We start from the raw sequence: 12762 nt of genomic DNA, 5'->3' as shown, positions 1-12762 counted from the left end.
ACATTATACTGATGAAGTTTGAAATAAATCGGGTGAAAAAAATATGGTGATTCAAAGCATTTTTGAAAGTGACACACTTCCTGCTGCCAGTTGGTGGCGCTATAACTTTGACTCACAAAAGTCATATCCATGTGATCGGCCTCTTACAACGAACACACAGCTGAAGTTTCATCCAAATCAGTCAATGTTTGCACAAGTTATTACACACTTCCTGTTTCCCTTTTCTCGCCATAAATTCGTTGCATCGCCACGGCCAGACTTTTCGAGATATCAAAAATCCGCTCGCAATTTAGCATCCTGGATATGTTCACTTAATGCTGACCGAGTTTGGCAATGATCGAAACAATGGCCTCGGAGGAGTATATTAAATTCCAGAGCATGCGTTTTCCGAACAACCCATAATAGCTCACTTCCTGTTGGCCTGACACATAACTATGAGCACGAAAGTTGTTCGGCCTGATGAGATCTATATGTGTACCGAGTTTCATACATGTACGTGCAAGTGTGTTTGATATATGGACCAAGTTTTCAGACCCCACTTTAGGGGGCGCTGTCGAGCCCCCCTGCCACGCCCGGGTACCAGCTTCAGCCCGGCTCTGATGGCCGCGCATTCCGACGCCTGTGCGAAGTTTCAAGAGTTTTCGAGCATGTTAAGTGCCCCAAAAGTACCCGAGAAGTCGAAAAAAAAAAAAAAAAAAAAAAAAAAAAAAACAAAGAATAATCTGAGGAAGAACAATAGGGCTCTGCGCCCTTTCAGGGCTTGGGCCCTAATAAGAAACAGAGGAAGAACAATAGGGCTCTGCGCCCTTTGGGCTTGGGCCCTAAATATGTGTTGTGTTGTCATTTTTTATGAATGAAGGCCAGTATCACTGATACTAAAGTCTCTATGAAACATTAATGACGTTACATTACAGTATAACTGAAAGCTCCCAATTTCAACATTTATTAGGCTTTAAAAAACAACTTTTAATTTAAGTGAACTTAAAACAATCTTTACATAAACCCAAAATAATAAATGTTATATTTACCCATGGCCTTACCTGTTATACAGAAATGTAATAGTTATCAAACCTTCCTTAACTGCATAAATAATAAATCAAATATAGATGAATCATCATTAAAGCTACAATTTTCTCTGTTCCCGTTGTTCTTTGATGAACATTAATGACAGGCATCATCAGTGCTACTGTCACTTTAAGAACAGCCGCGGGTCTCACGCGCTGTCCCACGCATCTCATTTCCTCACAACTCTTTAAGTTCATTTAAGACGTTATTTAACTAATTTAAGACTCTAATATGAGAATACTCAAAATCCTCTGTGTTATTGGTTGTTCAAGAGCAAAAGAGAACTCGATGTGAGCAGGAAACTAACGCGTGTCTATCTATGCGTCGAGTGTGTGTGTGTGTGTGTGTGTGTGTGTGTGTGTGTGTGTGTGTCAGTGTCCCTTGATTAGCTGACATGAGACGCATCCACACAGACAGGACACTGACACACACACACACACACACACACACACACACACACACACACACACACACACACACACACACAGACAGGACACTGACACACACACAGACAGGACACTGGCACACACACACACACACACACACACACAGACAGGACACTGACACACACACACACACACACACACACATACACAGACAGGACACTGACACACACACACACACACACACACACACACACAGACAGGACACTGGCATACAGCGCGCTCTCTTGTGTCTTGTCGCGCTTGGAAGCATTTACATGAATAGGAGCGTGATCATGTAACGCTAAGCAAAAATGGATATAAAAACGGACGCTGCGTTATTTGCGTTAAATATTTTTAATGCGTTAAGCTTCCGTTTCACGTTGACCGAGTTTGGTGGAGATTGAATAAATCGCCTACGAGGAGAACGTAAAAACTCAGACCCTGAATTATACAAATATTCACGTTCAAACAAAAACTTTCTGTGAAAAAAAGACACTTATAAACAGACACTTGTAGAAAATAATGTGAATTTTGTTTTAAAATAAATTTGAACTATGCCAGTAAATAATGAATTTAAAGACAAATGTGTCAAAAGTGATCTTTGCAAACACAGCACATGACCTTCTGTAAAGCACATGTATAGAAAACACACTCACACTCCTCTGTTTTAAAAAAGAGTTCTGTCTGAATGAGTACATGGAATCACGGCTGTCAGGTGATAAGATAATTAGTCCAGAGATGTTTTTTCAAGAATTACTTTTTGTAATTGCAATTTTTTTTAACTATCCACTCACCTAATTTAATATATATTTTTGTTATAGCTTATGATTATATATTTTTATTTTATTGCTCAACAGTAGTTCTCATCGCCGATGAGGTCTTTAAATATTTTGAGAAGGTCTTAAAAAAGTCTTAAAAAGGTATTAAAATTTACTTCAGGATTCCTGCATATACCCTGCATATGCATCATACGTGATCTTGGCAAACACAGCACATGACGTTTTTATTTAAAATTAGAAAGTTTTAAATTAGTTAAATTAGATTAGTTAAATTAGAAAGTTGTCCGGCTCGAAGAGAACAATATATGTACGGGGACACATGAAATGTCTACAAATGTATGTCCTCAGAAATCACAGAAGCACACACACACACAGAGAGAGAGAGAGAGAGAGAGAGAGAGAGAGAGAGAGAGAGAGAGAGAGAGAGAGAGAGAGAGAGAGAGAGAGAGAGAGAGAGAGAGAGAGAGAGAGAGAGAGAGAGAGAGAGAGAGAGAGAGAGAGAGAGAGAGAGAGAGAGAGAGAGAGAGAGAGAGAGAGAGAGAGAGAGAGAGAGAAACAAGGTTTTTTTTTATCCTGCTTCAAAACTAAGACAATGCTGCCATCTTGTGTTCATTGAGGGAAGGGCAGCACACATTCCCCTTTTTTGTCCTTATTTAATCCCTCGGCATGGCAACACCGTTTGAGATATCCAAAATCCGTTCGCATTTTTGCATCTTCCGTATCTTTGTTTCATGTTGACCGAGTTTGGTGGAGATTGAATAAATCGCCTACGAGGAGAACGTAAAAACTCAGAGCCTGAATTATACCAATATTCACGTTCAAACCAAAATATCTGACTTCCTGTTGGTCGGAGCTAATGACTGTAAATTAGAAAGTTGACTGACTGACATCTCTGATGTGTGTGTTGAGTTTCAAGCAGTTTCAAGCAATTTCAAGCATGCTAAGAGCCTCAGAACAACACTGCTACCTTTTAGTGAGGGGAGGGCAGACAGAGAATAAATATTCAGAAGAAATATATTAAATAAAATAAATATATTGATCTGAAAAATAGTATGATTATTTTAAAGCTATTTGGTTACATTTTAATAAAACATTGTTTTAGTATGTTTTTAAACACACACACATACACGTTGTAATACCAGTGTAATACCCATGTCATTATACAAATTTGTGTCCTCATAAATCACAAACAAGAGAGAGAGAGAGAGAGAGAGAGAAACAAGTTTTTTTTTATCCTGCTTCAAAACTAATACAATGCTGCCATCTTGTGTTCATTGAGGGGAGAGCAGCAGACACAGAGAATTTCTGTTCCCCTTTTTTGTCCTTATTTAATCCCTTGCCATGGAAACACCGTTTGAGATATCCAATATCCGTTCACATTTTAGCATCTTCAGTATCTTTGTTTCATGTTGACCGAGTTTGGTGGAGATTGAATAAATCGCCTACAAGGAGAACGTAAAAACTCAGACCCCGATTTAACCAAAAATTTACCTTCAAACCAAAATATCTGACTTCCTGTTGGTCGGAGCTAATGACTGTAAATTAGAAAGTTGTCCGGCTCGATGAGGTCAATATATATACTGAGTTTGGTGATTGTAGATGAAACGAAGCCCTTCACTTTTGTCAAAAGGTGGCGCTAGAGAGCCCCTCATCCCCGCCCGTTTCTGAGGCTTTGCCCATGTCTACTGACTGACATCTCTGATGTGTGTGTTGAGTTTCAAGCAGTTTCAAGCAATTTCAAGCATGCTAAGAGCCTCAGAACAGCCAAAAGATTATTAAACTTTGACACGTTGCCATGGCAACAGTATTTGAAATTTCAGGAATCCATTTCATACGTCTCTATCTGTCATGTTTTCACATTATACTGATGAAGTTTGAAATAAATCTGGTGAAAATAAGATGGTGATTCAAAGCATTTTTGAAAGTGACACACTTCCTGCTGCCAGTTGGTGGCGCTATAACTTTGACTCACAAAAGTCATATCCATGTGATCGGCTTCTTACAACAAACACACAGCTGAAGTTTCATCCAAACCAGTCAATGTTTGCACAAGTTATAACACACTTCCTGTTTCCCTTTTCTCGCCATAAATTCGTTGCATCGCCACGGCCAGACTTTTCGAGATATCAAAAATCCGCTCGCAATTTAGCATCCTGGATATGTTCTCTTCATGCTGACCGAGTTTGGCAATGATCGAAACAATGGCCTCGGAGGAGTATATTAAATTCCAGAGCATGCGTTTTCCGAACAACCCATAATAGCTCACTTCCTGTTGGGCTGACACATAACTATGAGCACGAAAGTTGTTCGGCCCGATGAGATCTAAATGTGTACCAAGTTTCATACATGTACGTGCAAGTGTGTTTGATATATGGACCAAGTTTTCAGACCCCACTTTAGGGGGCGCTGTCGAGCCCCCCTGCCACGCCCGGGTACCAGCTTCAGCCCGGCTCTGATGGCCGCGCATTCCGACGCCTGTGCGAAGTTTCAAGAGTTTTCGAGCATGTTAAGTGCCCCAAAAGTACCCGAGAAGTCGAAAAAAAACAAAAAAAAAACAAAGAATTAAAGCTGCGAGCAGCGATGACGGGCCCAAGCCGGTGGCACCGCCACGCCGGTGGCATCAGCTTAACTGTGCACGGCAGGCAATATGCATTTAATAAACAGGAGAATATTTTAGAATCGCTCGAATATGCCACATTTACCGCAGCAACTGGTGCCACTATCACCACAAGCCACACCCATGATGTAATTTAAATCTAGATTCATTTTAATGTCATAGGATAAAATAAATAAAAGTTATATTTTCCTGCTCAAAATTTTGTAAGTCCAGAAGGCCAGTATTTAATTCAAGGTGTTTGTAGTTCTTTTTTACTTATTCACACTAAAGTGATAGTTTTTTGTAATAGTCTATGATACGAAAGGGGTAAATTATCATTCCGAGAGAGAAAGGCACACACACAAACTCACAGGGTGAGAGAGACACACCCCCCCCCCCCACACACACACACACACACACACACCACACGTGCGCGCACACACTCAAACACACACACACACACACCCAGGGTGAGCCTGAGAGTGAGGGGGGAGGGGAAGGACTGAGAGAGATGCACTCTGCACATTGAACAAGGTTCACAAGATTTTAACAACAAAAAGAAATAAAATCTAAATGGTGGGAGAAAGTTTTTTTTATTTCACTCTCTGAAAAAAATATGTTGAATATATTTGAAATCAATATGTGTGGTCCAATATAAAAAATAAATAGAAAGTCACACACACACACACACACACACACACACACACACACACACACACACACACACACACACACACACACAATGATAGAGGGAGAGTGAGGGGGGAGGGGAAGGACTGAGAGAAAGGCACACACACATACTCACAGGGTGAGAGAGAGACCCCCCCCCCTCCACACACACACACACACACACACACACACACACACACACACACACACACAGAGAGTGATAGAGAGGGGGAAGGGGAAAGACAGGCAGAGGGCATTCCATAGACTTAATGGTTTTTATACTGTACAAACTGTAAATTCTATCCCCCTACACTACCCCTAAGCCTACATATCGCACACACACACACACACACACACACACACACAACCCCTAAACCTACCATCACAGAAAATATTCTGCATTTTTACATTTTTATTAAAACATTGTTTAGTATGCTTTTAAAGCTATTTTGATTTACGGGGACACATGAAATGTCTTCATAAACCATGATTATGTTGTAATAAACACCCCTCCAACACACCCATTTCTGAGGCTTTGCCCATTTCCACTGACTGACATCTCTGATGTGTGTGTTGAGTTTCAAGCAATTTCAAGCATGCTAAGAGCCTCAAAAACAGCCAAAAGATGATTAAACTTTGACACACTGCCATGGCAACAGTATGTAAAATATCAGGAACCCTTTCGTATGTCTACATCTGCCATGTTTTGTCATTATACTGATGAAGTTTGAAGTAAATCGGGTGAAAACAAGACAGTGATTTAGCATTTTTGAAAGTGACACACTTCCTGCTGCCAGTTGGTGGACACACAAACACACACACACACACACACACACACACACACACACGTTTGTTTTTGTGAAATGTGAGGACATTCCATAGGCGTAATGGTTTTTATACCGTACAAACCGTATTTTCTATCCCCTTACACTGCCCCTGCCCCTAAACCTACCCATCACACACACACACACACACACACACACACACACACACACACACACACACACACACACACACACACACACACACACACACACACACACACACACACACACACACACACACACACACACACACACACACACTGCCCCTGCCCCTGCCCCTGCCCCTAAACCTAGCCCTCACAGGAGACTGTGCAGTTCACTTTCAGTGAAAAAAAACCTTGTTCTGTGATTTATAAGCATTTTGAAAAGTGAGGACATGGGGAACGTCCTCATATTTCACCCTCTTTTTGTAATACCTATGTCATACCCATGTCATTATACACATTTGTGTCCTGATATTTAACAAAAACATGCCCACACACACACACACACACACACACACACACACACACACACACACACACACACACACACACACACACACACACACACACACACACACACACACGGAGAGAGAGAGTTTCAAAAATAACAACACTGCTACCTTTTAGTGAGGGGAGGGCAGACAGAGAATAAATATTCAGAAGAAATATATTAAATAAAATAAATATATTGATCTGAAAAATAGTATGATTATTTTAAAGCTATTTGATTACATTTGAATAAAACATTGTTTTAGTATGTTTTTAAACACACACACATACACGTTGTAATACCAGTTTAATACCCATGTCATTATACAAATTTGTGTCCTCATAAATCACAAACAAGAGAGAGAGAGAGAGAGAGAAACAAGTTTTTTTTTTATCCTGCTTCAAAACTAATACAATGCTGCCATCTTGTGTTCATTGAGGGGAGAGCAGCAGACACAGAGAATTTCTGTTCCCCTTTTTTGTCCTTATTTAATTCCTTGCCATGGAAACACCGTTTGAGATATCCAATATCCGTTCACATTTTAGCATCTTCAGTATCTTTGTTTCAAGTTGACCGAGTTTGGTGGAGATTGAATAAATCGCCTACGAGGAGAACGTAAAAACTCAGACCCCGATTTAATCAAAAATTCACCTTCAAACAAAAATATCTGACTTCCTGTTGGTCGGAGCTAATGACTGTAAATTAGAAAGTTGTCCGGCTCGATGAGGTCAATATATATACTGAGTTTGGTGATTGTAGATGAAACGAAGCCCTTCACTTTTGTCAAAAGGTGGCGCTAGAGAGCCCCTCATCCCCACCCGTTTCTGAGGCTTTGCCATTGTGTACTGACTGATATCTCTGATGTGTGTGTTGAGTTTCAAGCAGTTTCAAGCAATTTCAAGCATGCTAAGAGCCTCAGAACAGCCAAAAGATTATTAAACTTTGACACGTTGCCATGGCAACAGTATTTGAAATTTCAGGAATCCATTTCATAAGTCTCTATCTGTCATGTTTTCACATTATACTGATGAAGTTTGAAATAAATCGGGTCAAAATAAGATGGTGATTTAAAGCATTTTTGAAAGTGACACACTTCCTGCTGCCAGTTGGTGGCGCTATAACTTTGACTCACAAAAGTCATATCCATGTGATCGGCTTCTTACAACGAACACACAGCTGAAGTTTCATCCAAATCAGTCAATGTTTGCACAAGTTATAACACACTTCCTGTTTCCCTTTTCTCGCCATAAATTCGTTGCTTCGCCACGGCCAAACCATTTGAGATATCAAAAATCCGCTCGCAATTTAGCATCCTGAATATGTTCACTTGATGCTGACCGAGTTTGGCAATGATCGAAACAATGGCCTCGGAGGAGTATATTAAATTCCAGAGCATGCGTTTTCCGAACAACCCATTATAGCTCACTTCCTGTAGGGCTGACGCATAACTTAGAGCACGAAAGTTGTTTGGCCCAATGAGGTCTATATGTGTACCGAGTTTCATACATGTACGTGCAAGTGTGTTTGATATATGGACCAAGTTTTCAGACCCCACTTTAGGGGGCGCTGTCGAGCCCCCCTGCCACGCCCGGGTACCAGCTTCAGCCCGGCTCTGATGGCCGCGCATTCCGACGCCCGTGCGAAGTTTCAAGAGTTTTCGAGCATGTTAAGTGCCCCAAAAGTACCCGAGAAGTCGAAAAAAAAAATAAAAAAAAAAACAAAGAATAATCTGAGGAAGAACAATAGGGCTCTGCGCCCTTTGGGCTTGGGCCCTAATAATCTGAGGAAGAACAATAGGGCTCTGCGCCCTTTCAGGGCTTGGGCCCTAAAAATAAAAAAAACAAAGAATAATCTGAGGAAGAACAATAGGGCTCTGCGCCCTTTCAGGGCTTGGGCCCTAATAATAGCCCTAAGGAAAACAATAGGGCTCTGCGCCCTTTCAGGCTTGAGCCCTAATTATTAAAGCTGCAAGCAGCGATGAAAGGGCCCTCGCACCCGGTGGCCTCAGAAAAATGTTGAATAGTAAGCTACATGCAAAAAAAAAACATGCACAGATAACTTCAAATTAAGACAGACAGTTAAGACAACAGAACAGGACGACAGAACAGGACGACAGTGAAGACGACAGAACAGGACGACAGTTAAGATGACAGAACAGGACGACAGAACAGGACGACAGTTAAGACGACAGAACAAATCAACAAAAGAACAGGACGACAGTTAAGACGACAGAACAGGACGACAGAACAGGACGACAGTTAAGACGACAGAACAGGACGACAGAACAGGACGACAGTTAAGACGACAGAACAGGACGACAGAACAGGACGACAGTTAAGACGACAGAACAGGACGACAGTTAAGACGACAGAAAAAATCAACATATACCAATTTATCTGAACAACTAGACAAAGAGTGTTGACAAGGACAAATGTATAGTACAAAGCACTAAGCAGTCAACTTATTTTTGGCACATATGGAACCCATAAGTAAGCAATGACTGTTGACAAGGACAAATGTATAGTACAAAGCACTAAGCAATCGACTTATTTTTGGCACATATGGAACCCCATACAATATTAGGGTACAACGGAGCTAAAGGCTCCATTGGGTAAAAGGCTCCTTTGATTTTATTTTCCTCTAAACCACTAGATGGCACAAAAACTTGCCTCAGCACTTTCCAAAACAACCGCTTTTCAAGATGCACGTGGAAATTTATCTGATCTTTGACACGATCATAGGCAGCAGTAGGGCTGTACGATTAATCGAAAAATAACCAAAACCGACATTCAGAACCTCTAACCGGCGTATTTTTCCCATGTCGGTTATTTCGGTTTTCACGTGACTCCGCCCCGTCAGTCACATCAAGTGCAGTTTGAAGGCACACAGAGATGCAGGAGCGGTTATCTGTGTTTATAGATGCCTAGAATCACTATAGTAGCTGCATGTTTTACACAGTTTATACAGGTCAGTTAATTGCTGTTCTTATAGCCTACGCGCTGACACACACACACACATACGGCACGCGCAAGCCCCGAAGCCGCTTTCACTTTCGTGCTCATAAAGTTTGTCAAGTAAATGCGTTTAAAGGCTTGCCAGTTTCAACATTTAAAGCGATTGTGAACTATTCAACCACAACAATACGGAAAACTTCTTCGTTCAGTGCTCAGCTTTTTTCAGTGACTCAGAGAGCCATGTCGCGTCTCTGAAAACGCGCGCGCCCTGAAGGCAGACCTCTCTCACCTGCGTCCTCACAAAGCTTTGTCATTTGTATGTGGTTTAAGCCCTGCCAGTTTGAACATTAAAGCGAGTTTCGACCATCAGATGTGTATTATGTTTAACTAATGCCTGATATATTTTGACAAACGAACACTCAGACAGAAGCTGTGACTAAAGTAAAGTCACTAAAGTAGCTTAGAAACTCAACCGTTATAGGCATACATTTTAATACCTTTGAAGTAAGTACAAACCACAGCTTCATAATGAATAGAGACAGTAAGAGTAATTCACACACACAATCACTCTCTCATTAATGCATTCAAATAAATGTAATGTAGGCCTACAGTGTTCATTTATATGTATCTGATGTACAACAAACAGAAATCTGCTCCATAGACAATAACTGCTGAAAGTGAACCGTTTCCTTCAAGTATTTTAAAATCACAATGCACTTTTTCATTAGAAAAAAAAATTCCACCTTTAATAGTAGAAAATATTTACAGTACAAACCTTATCAGTGAACTTAATCAAAAACCTTATGAGGGCAAAAAAAAAAAAAAAAAAAAAAAAAAGAAAAATAATCGTTCATTAATCATAATCGAGGTCAAATGTTCCATTAATCGAGGTTTTAATTTTTGGTCAAATCGTTACAGCCCTAGGCAGCAGTGCTAAGTTTATTCTGCGTTCATTTGATCTAATATTTGATGTTTTTTTTTTTTTTTTAAATTGTAGATTTAAGTAGCAAATAAGAATCGCTAAAATTATTGAATATATTTTTAAATGAAGGTCTTGTTAATGTTTGACAGTTTTGTTCAAAGTAATTAAAGCCACAGTTTTTCAATAATGGAAGAATATGTAAAAGTATGGTAGAAAGGCACCCCTGCTGTTGGGGCAAAAGGCACCATATTTAACATGATAATAAACAGCTGACTGACTTTTCCATTTGTTGACATGACATGGTTAGATTCAGATTGTAAGCATCATATATTAAGTAGGGTGTCCACCTTAGAGATAATCACCATATTTATAATGAAACCATCATATTTAAAACTGTGATATTAATCATATCATATAATAAAATATAATTAATTGTTACTACTGTAAATCTATATTAAATGATTATGGGATCTCCTTCAATGCTTTCAGAATCTGTACTTTTTTAAAATTATTTTGTTTCTATATTTTTCAGATATATTTCTATATTAACATATTTTAATGAAAGCATATTTATTGGTCAAAAATGAATTCTTTTATTCATCAAAATAAACAGAAAATAGTTCAAACGTTGCTAAAGTGATTGTTTTGAACAAGTATTAACTTTATTCCACATTATTAAAAACATTATTTTAGCTAAAGTATTTGTATCAATACTGTGTGCCTTTTACCCCATGCTGGTGAGCCTTTTACCCCATGTGTGGGGTAAAAAGCCCCCCTCGACACCCCATACATTTTTAAGATTTATTAAATAAAATAAACCACTTTTATGATTTATTTTCACACAAAATCTGTTGCTCCATAAATGTTCAATACAAACATATATTTTTTTTGTATATCATACATTATAGGAGTAGTGAAAAGCAATTTTTTCTAAAGGTGTGCCTTTAGCCCTGTTGTACCCTATATTAAAATCATTAATTTGCCTCACCTTGATCGCTTTTTAGCACTCAGAAATTTTGAATTGAATTGAAAATAATGATTAAGATGCAAGGAAAGACAAGGGAAATTCACTCCCATACACAGGTTGACTTTCATGTTAGCTGCAGTTTACTGTCATTCATGTTTTATGCAATGACAGCAGGATTAAATTTGAATGACAGCTGGCGAAATTGTATGTATTAATTCTAAAACAACAAAATAAATGATATATTTCGACTGAAACTGTAATATCATGCAGTCAATTAATACATTAGCATGAGCTGCATCATCATCATTGGGCTATTTACCAGCAACAACTGAAAACAACTGACAAAGTGTTCAGCTTGACATCAGAACAATTAGTCAAATTGATGAAGAATAAATGTTTGTATAATACACGGTTTATCACGACAGGCGAAAATAGCCAGCATGCTACCGCTTAGCATCACATCTTAATAAAATGTGTGATAATGTTTATCTTACGCTTTACGCAGCTTCAGCAGCGCGTCTTCATCCTCAGAATCATCATCACAAATAATAAGCTGATAAATAATCAATGGCAGCTGTCATTATTTTCTTAGATGTTCTCTGGTAGCTGCTGTGTGTTGTTGTGAGTGAAGCTTGTTCAACGCTTACGTGAATTGTAGCGACCTCTAGGTGATGGGAGGAGAAGCTTTTCAAAGCCTCGAAAAATGTTTCGAAGCGTTCGAAAACCACACGCTGGTGACGCCTGCTGGACAAAACTGTGTAAATGCAACAAAAAATTAGTTATTAGTTATTAATTAATAGTTATTAATAATTAGTTATTATTTTTTATGTTTGTTTTTATAAATCTGACTTGGTGAAACTTTCTTTTCTTTTCCTTTTTTTTGGTTTTGCCTCTTGTGGTTGGCCTTAGGATCTGTAGCCTATAAGGTACATTCCCTTAATGACGTCAAATATTCATCCATTCTGTTCAGAAAATCTCAACTCAATCTTGTCATTCTAGTCCAGGGATCCTCAAATCTATGGGGTTCCATATGTGCCAAAAATAAGTCGATTGCTTAGTGCTTTGTACTATACATTTGTAGTTGTTC

The 12762-nt window shown here is 39.2% G+C and overlaps 1 protein-coding gene across 9 annotated transcripts in view; it reads right to left on the bottom strand.

Annotated features, from left to right (window-relative positions):
• def8 (differentially expressed in FDCP 8 homolog) overlaps window positions 1-12338 on the bottom strand; it is a 157066-nt gene extending 144728 nt beyond the window's left edge. For all 9 annotated transcript variants that reach the window (XR_013817152.1, XR_013817153.1, XR_013817154.1 and 6 more), the window contains exon 1: window positions 12170-12338. The gene's annotated coding sequence lies outside the window, so the exon portion shown is untranslated. The remainder of the gene's footprint in view (window positions 1-12169) is intronic.
• Between the last annotated feature and the right edge of the window lie 424 nt (window positions 12339-12762).

This window comes from Gobio gobio (genome assembly GCF_949357685.1).
Source record: "Gobio gobio genome assembly, chromosome: 9".
Classification (NCBI taxonomy): Eukaryota; Metazoa; Chordata; class Actinopteri; order Cypriniformes; family Gobionidae; genus Gobio; species Gobio gobio.
The sequence above is the reverse complement of the archived record's forward strand: the minus strand, read 5'-3'. Positions and strand labels throughout refer to the sequence as shown.